Here is a 15,008-nt window from a genome sequence, read left to right as displayed (position 1 = left end):
ACAGACAGACAGACAGAGTTATTATATATTTCAACACAATATAAACTAATGGAATTTTATCTCAGACGAGGCATGGATAAAAACTAGTAATCTTTTACGCTTGAATGATAAAAAGAAAGATAATATTTGGGGCAACCTTTCATGCTGAATGACGATGTTAATAATGGAAGAAACAACAAGTTAAACTGAGAATCGTGTGCAAATATCAATACAATCACAATAGAATATCACTTGAATAGCTAACCATTATCGGCACTTATCAGTCTGTGTATCAAGTCTCTACTACATTATGATTGCTGGTAATGGCTCGAATATTGGAGTTATAAGTACGACTTAAAAAGCTTTTTTTCTCTTCATCTTTTATGTTGGCCGTATGACTGTTATTGCGCACAAGAGAAAGTATACCTTGTCATTATTTAGAAGTGTGTTGCTAATACATAACAATATTTAACAAACAGCCACTTGGCAAACGATTTGAGAATAGTTTTTAAAGTAATAAAACTATTGACTAACTTCAACACATTGACATGCACTTCTGAATTGGCCCCTTAAACATGTTGCTGTATAACACCGTATCGCTATATGAAAATAGCGGACTGGCGGTAACTCGCGCTGCCGATAGAAGTTTATAAAAATCTCGCTACTGTCTTAAAACTAATATAACTAATATTTACAATTCAAATTCGTCAAACTTATGATGGAAATCCACCAGTTGCTGTATGGTATTTCCAAACGCTTACATCACCAAGGACTGACCATTTCATTTTTGGGGCTTGGCGGGGCTGGGGGCGGGGGGGGGGGCAGGGACTTTACTTCCAGTCAGGATTTTGTTTAGTAGTACCTCATGTTTTCAAAAGAATCGCAGCACCACACCCTCAAATTAAATTGTATGTCTCTTAATGCATTATTTCGTTCAGCTTTTTATGTTAAGATCGTTGTTTTTATCGACCAAAATGGCTACCGTCATTCAAAATGAACAATGGTTTGATCCAAGCGAAAGCACCTCTTCGATTCAAGAAAAATTTGAACTTCTTGATTAAAATGATATATCTTGTGAGTATAAAAATCATGGTGAGTGCGGGGGAATCTGTGTAATTTGAAAAACTGCACGCTGAGCTACACTGTAGCTTATATGGGCAGACAGCCAAATAGTATTGCCAGTGGACACAGGGCGGCAGAGAGCGATCACGGGCCCTGAGGTAAGAAACACCCGGGCATCTCCTAGTTATTGTTCAAACAAAAGTTTTCTTTTATAACATTAAAAAGTGTTGTTCTTCACGGGCCCCCTTACGTGCCCGGCCCTCGGTAATGTATGGCATATATCCTTCGTTTTCTCCAACTCCCTCTTGTTAGCCCTGAGTGGACATTCCATTGAGATCAGGAAGTTGGGGATTCTATAACATTGTATAAAAAGAAAAACATACGTAGTGTTTACGGTATACAGGCTGTGTAACAAGGTAAAATTGCAAAGTAATGGAACCTTTCAAGAGAATGGTTCATATATGAACGTAAGCCCTGAATCTAGAGCTCATCTTTGGCTCATTGGTTTTAAAGTGGTAAGACCTGTTCTCTTGTTGTACTGAACATACCTGAACTGTCACTCACATTTCCTTCCAAAATAGGATGAACATGTTACAAACAGAACTAGACTTAAAGTGAATTATTTTCTTTTTTTTGGGGGGGTGGGGTGGGGTGGGGGCTAGTGACGGTTGGTTATTGTAAATTTACAGTCTCTCACATACCCAACAAATATTAGTAAGCATATTTAACACCTATCCATCCTCATAACCCAGACTCTCTTTCCCATGTTCATTTAAGACGACCAAATAGTAATTTAGTTTGTGAACACAATGGTTATGTATTTACTTCAGCATCGATAGCAAAAGAACCCTGCTGCTATGATGGTCTAAATAATAATAATAATAATAATAATAATAATAACCTCTCTCACATTTGCCCATGTTGGGAGTCAGACTTCTCGCGCCCCTCGCACACGTCATAAAAATGTTATAATAATAATAATACTAACAATAATAATAATAACGATTCTCTACAGCTCTTTCTCAGTGGCACCCACCCATGTCTGGCATCAAATAGTAGTGTCATTATGGGAGGTTTTATTAATTAATTTTTCACTTTTCTAACTCATAGCCACTATCCAGCATAACCTGTGCCAATTTTGGCAAGCAAGCCACACACGTTATTGACTAATAGCATTAATAATCCATGAAAGTGAGGTGGTTCAACCAAGAATAATACAGTGACTCAGAGCAGCTACCCACAAAACTTTCATTGTCTTTCCACTCAAGTTCTCAATCGTAATCCACTTCCTGTTGTTAGATTTTCAAACACTGAATTGACAGTCGCTGTTAAGCGTTTATATTAACGATGTTATTGGCCGGAGCCGTCTTTTTGTATCGATGGCATTGTAACTGCGATTGGTGGTGCTCAAGTCACTAATCGCCAAAGCAGCTTGCAATTCCAGTTTATTTTTTATCATCCGATCAACAGCAATGATTTTGATGTTATCGTCGACTCACATCGTAACCTATGTAGCGTTTGGTGCAGTGCGCGATGACAATGCTGTGAGGACCTATGATATGCTTGGCAGCAATTCACGAACAAGTTCACCAAGGACAATTTCATACTATGACGCGTAATCGGGTTTTCTCGCGTTAACAACACCCACGGGTTTCACGTGTCCACGTACGACTGTTATTATATTAAATAGGTTGATCTCTGAAGTGTACTTGTAGCGTTAAGGTTTCACTTAAGAGATCTTCAACGTGCCCGTCTTGATCCACAAGGTTAAAGGAATATGTTCAAAATGATTATTATGGCATGGGTGATACACCGGTGCCACAAGCGTATTGATATGTATTAACTAGCTCCATGGTGGGTGGAAACCTAAACTGTATATGACCTGGGAAGCTGTACCTCAGGTACCAAGCCTGTTGTTTCAGAATTTCTTTCATAATTAACACTGATGGCGTCACCTGTTCAATCGATTCGTTGAGGTAATTCTCTCAGACGGTATATGATAGCTAGTCCGTTAAGGCCCTGCACGCAAAATTGTTTATTTATTTTTGGATATGTAGGCCAACCAAGAACTTTATCAACGACGACTGCCCCAGGTGAACCAAATATTGCTGAGATTCAGTTGTGATGCGGAGCTGAGTGTGGGCTCATCTTCACCCATATAAAATTTCGTCTTTTTCGGTCAACACCAAAATTCTTCGTCGGACCTGATCATTGATTGATGTAATATCGTATGCGCCCTTAGGAAATTCACACACACCCAAAGATATCCTAAGCTCTTGTGTAAAGACAAATGTGTTATTTACGTACAGACTATCAAAACGGTTGTGATGCGAGCCAACTATAATAAACTCGCAACCACGCAAACGCGGTATCATGTATGTGCGATTCCCCACCGGTAACAGGTGTAGAAATGTCACACTGAATTCTGGTTTTGTTGATGCGATAACGATCATCGAGATAACAATTTGGGGTGTATTTACAACAACCTATTGCATTGTAGTATAGATTTCGAGCAAAACCCGCATCAGAACTCATTATCGGTGTCGTAATATACATCACTGATATACATCTTCAACAAGTTCATGCATGAACGAGCAATACGTTTTTATGTCTATGATGTTATTGCTAACAAATTGTTGTGGCTCTATTAATGACCTCTGGTGCGCTGTTACCCGCACAAATTGATCTCACAAATCATTATAATCGATACTTGCGATCGTTAGGGTCGCATAGTCCTCCAAGACCTTCTTTTTTCGTGTTGTTGCTGGTACCACCTTTCTATTCGTTCCTTGGTTCATTTATCATATTCTTCCTGTGTGCACAATCTAGGTGTAGGCTATTGCGTTAACGACCTTTCTAGTTTCACCTTCTTCAGTTCTTCTGCCCATAAATACATTAAGCGTTTCTACAATATGAGCCCATTGTTCACCAGTAGCTTGTTTCTTTCCAGTAAGTTCCCTGAATACCATTTTAAGCCATTCCGTATCCATGTGTTTGTCATGTATTTGATGACATGTTTATCATGTAATCTTTCTAGCTGAGATGTCTGTCAAGAGCGTCACAAATAGGACTTTCGAAAACCATCTCACGCGCCAATTCTTTAATGAATTCAACCACTGTTTGCGTTTGCATTAGTACTCGGGTCTTATTGCTTTCTTGATATCCTTGGTACGTGTAACTATTATACAAATCGGACCAGGTTCTTTTGTTTCCCTTAGCGCTGAGACTTTTTATTGCCCGGTTGAGCTTGTTGCCTTTTTAATTTCATCGGCACGTGCCACAATTTCCTTTCTTGGTGTAATCAGCGGAGCAAATGTTTCTTCGAAGTTCAATGTGAGGTCTTCGCGTGCAGGTTTTTGCCACTATTTCGACTGTCAATAGCATTACAAATTAATCCATGGTGTTCATGAGCACCTGTTTGTTTTCGTTGGAATCTAAATCGTCAGTCATAAGTGTTTCATCGATAGTGGAAACAAAATCTAGTGAACGGTGTTTGTCGCTCAGCGCTTTCCTAAAATCATTTTAAACATAATACAACGGTTGATCATCGTCTGGCGGCCCAATCACATTTGAAAACAGTTGATCGTTTTCTGGTTCAGCAGGACCAATGATCATTGCACGATCCAAGTATGGAAATATATCAGCATGCATGGATGCTTCAAGTGTTGCTTGCGAGGAAAAGTGAATGACCGTAAAATCTTTTATTATTCTGAAAACATCTATGAATTTCAGTTTTCGTGATACTATTGAATAATACAGTATATAATACAATCGTGTCTTTATATTGTGTGCGATGCGACACCAAAAAATTAAAAAAAAATTACCGTAAATCCAATTCGAATTCGAACACGTACTGGATGAGCTGCATTGTTTGCAATAGTGTTCTATGTGGAGCAATGAAGGTCATATTCATTGGTGTAATTAAATATTCCTTTTTTTTAAATAGGTCGGTGATAATGTCTCCACAGCATTGACGAAATTAATGGGGATACCACGGAATAAATACTCTGGTGAAAAACATCCGTGGATACAATTTCTCTGGGTGGTGTAAAAGGCTGGTAAAACAACTTGATTCTAACAACCAGCCAACGCCCGTTGAAACACTTGAAAATCATGTGATGCTGCCTGTAACCGATGTAACCATTCTTATAAAGCATCAAACGATATCCGTGCACGTCTATACTCGGAAAACGAATCGCAAGATGGATCATCAAAGGCTGTATGAAAGCCAGATTGTTTCGGTGGTGGACGAAGTCATCTTAACAAAGCATCTCCTGGTTTCGATTAAAAGTAAATCATATTAATACAAGCAAACATGGATACAAAAGCCGGACTTAATATATTACCGTCTGTAATCGGAAAGGTGAAGCCGCCGTAGAAAAGTTTGCAGGCACGGTAAAAGTCACTCATGGTGTTGCTCGAGCATGATTGGTCAAACAAAAACTGTTGCAAATTTTCTTTGAGTACCAAAAAAAATGTCACTTAGGTGGTTAGAAGTAAAATATCTAATGAAGTTTTTCAGACTGATCTCATTTCATCCACATATTCGTGTACATCATCGGCAAGGTCGATGGCACACATACAAGTACGCTTTAATCATTGTCCATGTTGCAAGCAGATAGAGGCCGAGCCATTGACGTCAAAATATTCAGCAAGTGTTGCACGTGCACTCGAACGTATCTATGAACCTTCACCGTTAACATGGCCACAATTATTATAAGTAAACCCCGGTAAAGAATTTCTCGGATCTGTCGCTCCTCTGTTGGTAAAACATTATGTGCGAGTTCGAGTTGGACATGTCAATATACACTGTGATCAAACCCTTGTGGAACGATTTAATCGCACACTCGCGGAACGATTATTTGGACACAAGTACACACAGGAATTATTAATGATATCTCGGATGCATGGAACTTCGAGTCGAGTGCTAGCATTCGGATCTCAGGGCGGTCTTATGAACGAGTAACACGACTTTTATTAGTCATGGCAACATTAAACAACGACATTTCACGCACGATAGGATTAAAACTCACCAATGTGATTCGTCAAAAAAGGAACCCAGCAAGTGATTATCGATGTTATGCTGTGATACTTTCTGACAAGACACAGTTGTTGGAGGATGTTGGTGGCCGAATAATGGTCCTCGATGCAACAGTGGAAAATACATAATTGAACGTGTTATATTGCTAAATAATAATGTCCTATCACGAAGTTAACGTCGGCCTTAGTGAAAAATTACGGGGAACGATATAAAAGGAATAAAAAGTAATTATGTGGTTGCACTGAAACTTTCATCGGCAATGTTATATGGAAATGGGGCACACCACGGGAAGTGTGGTTGGCCCAAACACAACTTGCTCAGAATAATGCAGTCCAGCACAATAGCTAGGTGCTAACATTATCCAACTCCGAGGTGACACAAATGCGGAAGACCTGTCGAATAATTTCTTTCCTTGCAGCGATTCCAGCATTGTTAGCAGCAACCGCTCCAGCGGTATCAAAGGCTGCAGAGTCTGAGGCTGTCGGAACTGCATCAGAAATGGTGCTGAAAATAGATGGCTTGTGGTCGCATAGTGCATTATAAACAAATAAGAAAGGAAATGCCCTTCAAATACCAGGAACAAGTCGTTGAATATCATCAAGAACAGGTCTTCGATTATCCGGTACAACATGCTGAAATTTCACACCTTTGACTCGTCCATTGACCAGTCTTGAAGTACTCGCTTTGGTAAAATCAGTCAAGCGTTTTAGTTGTGACTTTATTCGAAATGAAACCGGTATTTCAACTGGACTTGACACCTCGACATAGATTGTATTTTGACTCACATGGACTTGTGGCACTACTAGACGTTTTTAATTATTTCACGAAGGGTTCTAGCGTCCACGGTTGTGTGCCTGGATGACAATCATTGTTTTATTCGACTATACCGTTGCGAAATCGGTTGGATATATCAATATGTGATTATCTTAATGACGAAGCGTTGCATGCACTAGCCTGAACCAAATCTACTTCACCAACCCCAAAAGCCCTTATTAATTTCACATTAAAGTACGTTGAATATTACACAGAGTTTTTTAAAATTTAAGGATGTTGCTCAGCCTGACGTTGTGCTAAGTTTGCTATTCGTGCTGTTGTTGATGTAGACCAGGCGAGCTTGTGATTTTCCAAGATCTGGTTGGTACAATGCAAACGTCTGATATTGTTGTCAAGTTGAAAGGTGCTGACGCAAGAAAACCTTGCCGAGGTCACATAACACGGGTGAATTAGAGACATCATCAGTTGCGTTTATCAATGAGTATGTCAACGATACTAATAACGCATCAACAAAACTATACGTGGATGAACAAATCTCTAACGTGACCGCACCACCGCGTGCACTAAGTTCATTTACAGCATACATAAAACTGTTGACCGGCAAACATGGGGAAACAACTAAATTAAAAATAACAACTGGTCGAAATGGTTTTGATAAAGCTAAATCTAACATATTATCACCGCGCAAGTCTGAATCGTATTTTTTTATACAGCCGGCTACTATAGTGGATTGAGTCAAGTAACACCAGTAATCAACAATTAGTCTGGTGATCGAGTTATAATATGAAATGAACCCGACACCATTTTTCCAAAATCTTTTATATATACAACTTCAATATCTTTGATAGCTAAAGATGAAATTCAGTTCGAAGCATTTCATATCTCTCCGGATGGCTGCTTAACCGTCTTTGATGTTTGTGTTTAAGATTAAATTTACCACTATATACATAATGTATTCTTACCGTGGTGATGAGGTTGCGGACTTTACAGACAAAGGGATTAAGTACCTAACAAAGGATGCTAACATTGATGTTGCTTTTGTCCCACTTGTCGACGAATACCTGCATCAGAGTGGAATTATCAGATCCTCGTATACAGTGAAATATAATCTTGTTAAGCACCAAATAGAAACCGACTGTAGGGACCATTCGGATGTGCCACTACCAACTCGCAAACACCCTAACGTTGACTGCACCACCAGTTATACAGCGTCGAAGTGGAATTCACCGCTGCTTATACCCACGGTTACGTTCATTCCTCGTACACAATTACATTGACTCAAGTGCGACAAAAATATCTCTAATGTTATTCATCAATGCAGCAGTTATTGGGCCAAGGCGATAGTCAGAGGTAAAAGGTACTGGCATAATGGGTTGTTTTTTTAATGCAAAGGTTACTGGGTCAAAGGAACGCACAAAGGCCAGAAATTCAACTATTCCAAATAATATAATTTATATAGTGTTATGATTATTTTACCAGTAGAAAAGGGTGTTTAGTTGGAAGTTGTTGTTGTTGTTGTTGTTGTAGGGTTTAACGCCATTTTTCTGCACACGATAGGCTATACATGGCGGCCAGTATTAATGGTGGAAGAAGAACCCTGGAAAACCCCGGAAAGAACCACCCACCCACGAGAAGCTACTGGCAAGCTTTCTCACATACCCACATTGGCTGAATCCGAGACTCGAACCCACGCAGACAGAGGTGAGATGGCAGTGATCCGTAACGGACAGCGCTTTAGACCACTCGGCCACTCGGGGCCCCGTTTAGTTGGAAGTGTGGTGGTTTATCGCACATGGACATGATGGGTTCGAAAAGGGTATGCCAGTCGTGCAATAGTATTACGCGATTGTATTATCAATAGACGAATTTTAATGGGCCCTAAATGTTACTGATATGAGAAACATAAAAGAAGGTAAACAACAGCTTTGAGATGAAATAACTAAGAGAACCGCGCTGTTCGTAAAATACAAACGCGTGTGTTTCGTTTTAGATTATATTTGTGTGCTTGCCACTGCCTTGGTCTAGGTGTGGCTGGAATCGCAAGTACGGTAACCATTATTCTTTGCGCCATATCGATAGTAACTGGTCTCTATGTGGTGCTAGGAAATTAATTTCCATACGATTACATTTACGAATACGTGCCTATTCAGAAATGTTTGCAGTGGCACAAGGTAGTCCCAAGACAATAAGTAAGCTGTATTCGGTGCCTATCAAAGATCAAATATTTAGCGCGGCTGAAGTAGAGATTGTGTTGGCGTAAACGGAAAATCATCGGCACCCCCAGCACAGATAAGTAAACCGCGTAGCAGATTTAAAGACAATTAAAATCGGGTAAAAACAAAATCAATTAGTCATAGGCGATTTTGCCGGTCGCTAATTTTTGACATCGTATGTTTCCAACTTGGGCTCTTCACTTTCATGGATATTTAATGCTAATAATTTACGGGGTGCACGACGTGTGCGGCTTGTTGGCTAAAATGGGCAAACATATCATGGGGGTTTGAGTCTGTGAAGAAAAGTATACAATACCAAAACTTCCATAATGACGCTACTCGCACACCAAGAAAAAATAATTCTCTCTCTCTCTCTCTCCGATAAAAAAGGTGAGGCTGTTCACGCACCTCTCTGATATCACGAAATAATAATAATAATACTAATATTAATAATAATAATGATAATAATAAATCAGTTTCTCTTTATTCCTTGATATCTCTATTCATTACAGACACACAAAATCTCGTACGCGCTTTAATTTTTTGATTTTTAACATCAGGAAACCAAGCATCCATTTCAGTGATTTATATTTGTACCACAATATTCTTTATCTAGATTTAAAATAATAAATTTCGAACTGTCACAAGCTTGCTATTAGAATTGTCACATATTTAATATACAACACAAGCTTTTGCCAGCCTATGTAAAATAATTTAGATTGCAAATAAGCTCATATGTTCCTCCCTAGATAGGAACAAATAGAGAGACGCGAATGGGACGATAGATTTGTTTCACACAGGTGAGTAGTATCAGTTAGGAAAATTGTAACGAGAGGTAACTGTGGGTAATTTTGGAAGAGGCAAGATGTTTTCGTTTTGCTTAATGTATAAGAGGGCTTGTGAGAGATAGAGGGAAGGGTTAGGTTGGGTTCAGTTGTTTGTATCTATATCGCTTCTTTTAAATCCTGCCCATTGTGCGTGGAAAGGCAGTTTTATTTGCATGGAGGAGAGAATGTGCGGCCAGGGACATTTTAGATGGCGGTACAGCATTTTACTTTTGATAGGATTATAGAGTTCTAAGGGAGATAATCAAATTAGTTTTGTTGATAAGGGATATAATTAGCATTTTTTACTGATTCTTTTCATGTAAAGGTGTAGGATCATTAGATGTATTGTGTTGATAGATAAGGATTATGAAGACGTTGGAGGGGGTTTAATGGAGGATATAAGTTCGGCTTTTTGATATTATTGAAGGTGTTAAAGATTTAATTTTATAATGAGGCTTCTAAGAGTTTTGGTAGTATATAACTGACTGGTGGATAGTCGCTAACTGGATATTAGATAGTAGATATTTGTTTTGTGTGTAGTAGAAAAACTTTATGACGGTAATTGAAAAACTTGGTTGATGGATAGTATGTACCTGGTTGGTTGATACTAGATAATAATTTAGTGTTGATAGTAGATAATATGTTGGAGGATATTATATAAATGAATGCTGGAGAGTAGATAACTGGATACTGATAGTAGATAACTGGCTATTTGATAATATATAATTGACTGTTGGATAATATATAATTGGGTGTTAGATATTGGATAACCGGATGATAGATAATATATAATGGGTTATTGGATAGAATATAACTTTGTGTTGGGAGTAGTTAATTGGCTGGAGGTTAGTATATGTGGGTGCTTGATAGTAGATTACTAGGTGGTGGATAGTAGATAATTGGAAATTGATATGTAAAGATTATGAGGATGGCAGCTTTGCTTTTAAAAGTAGGGTATGGAAGGGATACGGTTATTATAGATGTGGTTTTGAGTTTAACATTAAAAGAGGTCGGGGCCTTGCCATGAGATAAATTATCTTTTGTTATTAAATAAATGGACTTCGACACTGTCTCTGTGTTCCACACATACACGCACAGATACACACACTCTCTCATACACATATGAGGTTGTGTGGTGGTTTTCATAAACCAGAAACCAAATTTAACTTCAGCAGGAGGATGTGGGAATTTTAAAGATCTAAATATAGATTATGGTTAGGGTTTGGGTTTAATAAAAAAAAAAAAAAACAGATGGTAGTGTAATTTAATATATAATATTATTAAGATTATGGTTTGGGTTATGTAGTTTGTTTACTGGGATTTAAATTCCATTTATACCCCTTCTTTGACATCCTGCCCGGGTGGTCAGTACATGACCAAATGTTAGTCATTGCAAAAGGTGTGGCTTTGTAGCTTTCTAATGTTACATTTTTTATCAGAGGCAAAAAATAACCCTACATTTGATAAACCAGACGACGTTCTATTTTGTGTCAAAAATACAGGCAACTGGCATCTTCCGGTGGCTCTGTTAAGATAAAAATCTCAGTGTACTTTTACGTCCGAATCTTTATCAAGTAAAATCATGCAACCGTCTTTAGAGGGTAAACCAAACTCGCATGTCTCATCCCATCACACGCAACGCTGTTGCAAAACAGACTCACCTGACGCCATACAACACTTCTGTTTGTGTATCGACAGTTATGCTACACGACTGCAATGCAGCTATGAACTAAGATGGCGCCTACCTTTACTTCTGTTTGCCTTAAAAATCGTTTGACCCTATTGAAAATTGGCCCCGCCCTACCCGGGTTTGGGTCTTTAGTGGCGACCTGCACTATATACATATATATATATATATATATATATATATATATATATATATATATATATATATATATATATATATATATATATATATATATATTCTCCATTTATGCTGGAATAACAATCTAGTCCACTATTCTGAAACTATTTATGCTGGAATAGCAGTCTATATATCCTAATTCTAATACCATTTTGGTTATGTAAACAGACACGTTTTATATTCATGTACACATTTGATTGATTTAATAATCTTAATGTGTTGAATTTCTATACAAATTATGAGTCAAACATTTCTTCCTTTTCTTCGGGGGGGGGGGAGTGGCTACACGCAGGTACCCTTCTTAATTTGTGTCCTTTGAAAGACCTCAATTGGCCTTTTTTGTTCCACTTCATATTTGGTACATCTCTCATATATACGTAACGACAAGTTCCTGCTTTGTAGATAGTATTTATGTTCTGTTTTGAGCTTAATTCCACCTATCAAAATTTCATCCAATTAAGTTTACGTTAGACATAGTGATCATTTTGATATGAAAACTTAGCATTGCCGATTATTTACACTCTTCCACTGGAAAGGAGAAAAGGTATGTACGTCTTTTTGTACCTTCTGTATACACACTAGGACGTCTTTTTGTACCTGCTTTACACAGACTTGGACGTATTTTTGTACCTTCTGTACACAGACTTGGACGTCTTTTTTTTACCTTCTGTACACAGACTATGACTTCTTTTTGTACCTTCTGTACACAGACTTGGACGTCTTTTTGTTCATTCTGTACACAGACTTGGACGTCTTTTGCACCCTCTGTACACAGACTATGACGTCTTTTTGTACCTTCTGTACACAGACTTGTACGTCTTTTTGTATCTTCTGTACACATACTATGACGTTTTGTGTACCTTCTGTACACAGACATGGACGTCTTTTTATACCTTCTGTACACAGACTATGACGTCTTTTTAGATTACAGAACTGCTCGTACTCTTCTCTGTATGGTTTCCAATCTCATGTTACTAATAATATTCATTTTCGTAATATCCAAGGTTTGAAAACTAAATCAAAAGTTTGTAAATTAAAGCAAATAATGATGTTCACAGACGAACTAGTTAAATTATTTTTGTATTCTTTTTTCTTTTGAGTTTATTTAACATGTACATTGATAGAAACATATATCACAAAGTCTAAATTGGGAAAGTAGTATTTATAATGATCATTTTCCTAGATTTAATTTAGATTTGACTCCTTTTTTCAATTGTGCAACACGTTTGAAATTAATTTTTCCCTACGTTTTGAATCACTTTCAATACTTTTGTTTCCGTTTTTTAAAGTTAACTCTTGACACGTTTGATCTCTTTCGTTTGTCACCTTTGTTCATAAAACTGTTGTCGTATCAACCATTGTTGTTGCTGTTTTCAAACAGCTCTCTTTTGGAGATGATACTGGCATTCAGTCATAGACTTTTACGATAACAAGAATTGTTAGTTTTCAATGGATTTTTTTTGACCGGAGGTAGGGGTGTAACTGGATAGATTCAGTGTTTAAATCTTTTTCTCCACAATGTTATATTCGTTTAGGAAAATAAATGCATTAATATATCTTCACTACATTTTCAAGTTGAAGATTCATTCTTTCCATCAGTAGAACAAAAATCTTCTTATTTTAATATTTTATATTAAAATAATTTAACCAAACGTTCAGATATAAATATGGTATGTATCTCTTACTATATAGATGTGACCTAATTAAGCAGTGGCCTTATTAAGCAGTGACTGATATCATATGGGTATAATATACTCTACGGCTGTACCGAATAGTTATTTTAACTTGTCGGCCAAATACGAATAGAGACCCATAACTTTTCTGCCGAATACAAATACGAATAGTGACTCGATACTCAAAAAAAATAATTTGAAAAAATTCAGCAGGTTTGATGACATTTAAATTAATTATAAAGTAACAAACACCGAACATGTGAGGGTTCAAATAACTGAGGCATTACCAAAATATCAAAGTGCTACAGGTAAACATCTTGATTAATGCTTTATACGCTAACTAATGAAGAGCAAGATTCATATGTTCAAATGCAGTACGAAAATTAGTGCTGCATGAAGAATGCATTAGCTTTCCCAACAACAAAAAAACGAGCTCTCGACAACGTCTACCAGTAGACATATGTTGTCTTACATGATGGTGCAGGCAGCACTGAATAAACCTTCACTTGGGACGCTTGTTGGATATGTTGTCTTACATGATGTTGCAGGCAGCACTTAATAGACCTTCACTTGGGACGCTTGTTGAGGCGCCGCTAGATAATGTTGGGAGCAAGAACGGTGTAAAGTTAATCTGTTAGCACTGGTCTGCCATCATGACACTGGATCAATATCCCTCGGGATACAAGGCTCATTCAGATTATGTTTTTTAATTGGTTGTCGTTACGAATTGAGGGACTCTTTTCTGGTTACAATGAGTCAACTGTTCTTGAAGGTTGACCTAATTGTAATATGTATGTAGGTATGTATGTATGTGTGTGTGTGTGTGTGTGTGTGTGTGTGTGTGTGTGTGTGTGCAAGTGCGTACGTACGTACGTATGTATGTATGTATGTATGTATGTATGTTGTTGTAGGGTTTAACACCATTTTTCAGCACACGATAGGCAATCCATGGCGGCCAGTATTATTGATGAAGGAAGAACCCGGGAAAACTCCGGAAAGATCCACCGACCCACGAGAAGCTACTGGCAATCTTTCTCACATATGTATGTATGTATGTATGTATGTATGTATGTATGTATGTGTGTGTGTGTGTGTGTGTGTGTGTGTGTGTGTGTGTGTGTGTGTGTGTGTGTGTGTGTGGACTGCCTTGGCTAGTTTTACATTTCGATTTACCGTTGGGCTAAGGGAGAAGTTGCGAATGACAAAAATAATTCAAAGCATTCTTTTTTTCCCCGTAAATAGCCGAGGTGATTGCGTCGGGGTTATACGGTGCTATTTGTCCTGTCGCAAACCAAATGGGTTACTTCAATATCTCTTTGTGATACGTATTATGATAGGTTCACTATTGAGTTTGTACCTACACAAATCAGTACAAAATGAATTTTCTACTAATCAGATTGCAAGGTCATATGGACGAGTTTCTTTATGTTTACTGTGTACAGCAAATAGACACAAATACATCGTCGCACATCTATCTGTAAATCCACGCGTAAAACGATCGTTCCGTAATGTGACCCCAAAAAGGTAATTCAAAGTAAAAATGATCCTTGCGATAATAATACCTGTGCATACTGG

This window comes from Sinohyriopsis cumingii, chromosome 3 (genome assembly GCF_028554795.1).
Source record: "Sinohyriopsis cumingii isolate HCF-2022 chromosome 3, ASM2855479v2, whole genome shotgun sequence".
Lineage (NCBI taxonomy): Eukaryota > Metazoa > Mollusca > Bivalvia > Unionida > Unionidae > Sinohyriopsis > Sinohyriopsis cumingii.
This window is presented reverse-complemented; position numbering follows the sequence as displayed.